A 3,237-nucleotide genomic window follows, 5' to 3' on the forward strand; every position below is an offset into this window, starting at 1 on the left:
TACCGGCGACATTGTCTTTAGCGGCGACAGGAAGTATTACCGGTGACAGGTGCATTAACGGCGACAATGTGATCAATAGCGACGAAGCAGTAGCAACGACTCTTACCGGCGACGTGTCGCCGCTATTAGCTTTAACGGCGACATATCGACCCTTTACTGGCGACTTTTGTCGCCACTAATTGCTCATTTCCTTGTAGCTTGACCTATAACAAAAACATTTAAATTAGGGTTTGGTTATTTAAAAAATAAATAAATAAGGTACTAGTAAGAGAAAACGAATATATTCAAACTTTTTTAGTTGCAATCTGAACTACAATTTTCATTGTATGTTCAAAACCAAATTCTTACAACTTTATGAATTTGTTACAATTTTATAATACAAGAATTGCACAGGAAACAAACAAATAAGTCGGCAGACTCAAAGGCTAAAACTTCTGACGACATTCAAACACAACATGATGGTATCCTTAGTTACCCTTTTTGAATCTTTTCAGGGTTCATAAAGCAAACATGCGTATCCAACAAAAGTAAATCAGTTTCTTGAAAGCCCGTCGTAGTTGTGTAGAGTTCCAAATCAAACAGGAACCGTTCGGTTAGATGTAGTCTGCTGAACCTCGTCATCTTCCTCATTCTCACCAGACAGTTCTTCGAGCGATTTCCCATTTGGTTCAGGGACTAAAAACGTGAACAACATCCCTAAAAAGTTGATTACACCAAGAACGATGAGCGAGTTCTTGATTCCAATACCTGGTGGGTAACCGGCGTCGGTCTTCTTAGGGTCGGAGCTCTGAGAAGCGTATAGAAATCCATAAGCACCAACTATCGCGCCTGCTTTACCTGCGGCTGCAGAGATACCGTGGCAAGTGGACCTGAGCCTAGCCGGAAAGATTTCGGCAGGAACGACGAAAGTAGTAGCATTAGGGCCAAAGTTAGCAAAGAAAAACGTCAAAGAGTAGATGATGATGAAGCCGATACGGTTGTCATGTAAGGTCCAATGGTGGTAAGGAATGGCGAGAGCGAACATGAAAACCGTCATAAAGAAGAATCCCATGAGTTGGATTGCGAAACGACCGATGATATCGATAAATGCAACTGTGAACCAGTATCCAGGAACAGTACTGCAAAGTGCAATAAGAGTTTGAGCTCTAGCCACCCTGAAAACCTCTCCAATGGCGTTCATTGTTGCTGCCGGAGGGATCCATCCGATGGCTGTGAAGACGTCTTTTTGGAAGAGATTTTGTGAGTAGAAAGCGATGTCAAGTAAGAACCAAGTACTGGTGGTTCCGAGCAAGTGGAGTCCATGGCGACGGAGGAATGCTTTTGAAAACAATCCGAATGAGTTTCTTTTATCCTGTGTAATTGTCTCTACCTTCTGTTCTTCGGCTTCAATGTCAACTTGCAAAACTCGAGCCATATCTGATGCTGCTTGTTTAGCGTTTTTTGCAACCAGAGCGGTGTAACGTGCAGTTTCTGGCATCTTCATACGCCAGTAATAAGTCAACCCTGCCGGAATAGCACCAAACATGAGTATGATACGCCAGACGTAGTCGGCTTGTACCGGAGTTGACAATAAAGCGTTTGTCGCATACGAAGGAGCACTAAATGCATGGTCAAAAGCAGCCGACACTACTAATGCAACAATCCCACTAGCCAAAATCCCAAACCCTTGCATGGCGAAAACCGCAGCGATAAAGGCACCACGTGTCTTCTTGTTAGCGTATTCCGACATAATCGTTGCAGAGAGAGGATAATCACCACCGATACCAAACCCAAGCCAGAATCTAAAGAAACAAAGGACAGCCATCACAGATCTCCGTTCCCTCCCAAACGAGAGCCCCGAAGCGAGGGAGCATATAACCATCACAGCCAAAGTCATACCGTAGACTTTTTTCCGGCCCATTTTGTCACCAAGCCACCCGAAGAAGAGTTGACCGGCTAAGGTTCCAACAAGAGCAACGGCTGTGACCGAAGAGTTCACACCAGGGGGTAGAGTTCCGGGCTTCAGTGCACCCTCTCTGTGGTAGTAGATACGGCCAAGCAGTTTGGTGACCAGGGAAATTGCAAAGAGATCGTATGCATCTGTGAAGAAACCCATTCCGGCGATCACAATTGCCGTAAAATGGTATAACTGGGTCTTCGCGGTATCAAGTGCATTGAGCACTTGCAGTTGCTCGCGAGGCATGGCTACTCTTTTCTTCCAAAACTACACCTGAGGCGCAAGTATATAAAAAGAAAATGTTAATTTAAAAAAATGATATAATAAGATATCGGATAATATAAAAAAGTATAATAACTATAAATTATAAATAGTCTTTCTAGTAGAACTATCTAAGGTGAATTAATATTTGCATTATTGTCGTTGAAAAATCATATAATAATCCAAATATATGAAGAAATTCTGATTAAGCTATTAAATGATATTAAAAATACTTGCCGGTTGTCACGAATGATGACAGAATTGATTGGCCAACGAACTTTAGTACTCTTTTGTTTGGTTCTTACTAAAATTCATGCATGCATTTAGAAAAAAACAGGAGTGAGTTAAGTGTATTAAGATAACTTAATGACATCTTACTCTATGGATTTTCAGGCTGATTACCAAGTATATGCAAGATAAAAACTAAAAAGCTTCATCTTGGACTATTTTACCTTGTACTATATATTAATAAAATATGAAGCACCGATATTTAAAAAATAAAGAAAATTGAAGAAATTTGGTTAAATGTTTAGAGGAGCATATATTAGTTTATATGTATACCTTCTGAAGAGGGTTGTTCACTTGCTCTGCAATGATGTTTTTAGGAAGGGAATGAATTTGAAGCCTTGAAGGAAGAAAAGGAGATGAGAAGAGGTATTGAAGTCATGGGCTATTTAAAGATGAACAACACAGAATCAGTGGAAGCATATAAGCATATGCTCTCGATTGCTCGCTCAGGTCAGCGCTTGCACATCGCTCTATCTAATTATCTAATCATCTATCAGGTCAACGCCTCCAGCTTGCTATATTTGATCAGTAAAATATTAGTAAAATATTAGGGTATACAACACTGGTTCCCGATCGAATAAGCATGATCAAATATTATTTTTTTAAAACCGAAACCGAAAAATAATAGTTGTACTTATTTATTTTTATTTATTTTCAAAACTGAAGTATTTTTTTTGAAAGAGCATTTTCAAAACTGAAGTAATGTTATCTTTTATTTGATTTTTAAAGTTGATTGGATATATAGCTGTTTG

General features: G+C 39.8%; 1 pseudogene across 1 annotated transcript; it reads right to left on the bottom strand.

Moving 5' to 3' along the window:
• Window positions 1-265: 265 nt before the first annotated feature.
• Window positions 266-2,883, bottom strand: LOC145167579 (low affinity inorganic phosphate transporter 1 pseudogene; annotated as a pseudogene). Its single transcript, XR_013741251.1, has 2 exons — window positions 2,759-2,883; window positions 266-2,209 (listed from the first exon to the last, which is right to left on the bottom strand). The product of XR_013741251.1 is annotated as a low affinity inorganic phosphate transporter 1 pseudogene (transcript).
• Between the last annotated feature and the right edge of the window lie 354 nt (window positions 2,884-3,237).

This window comes from Lactuca virosa, chromosome 3, assembly GCF_052849685.1.
Source record: "Lactuca virosa cultivar CGN04683 chromosome 3, Lactuca_virosa_CGN04683_v6, whole genome shotgun sequence".
NCBI lineage: Eukaryota > Viridiplantae > Streptophyta > Magnoliopsida > Asterales > Asteraceae > Lactuca > Lactuca virosa.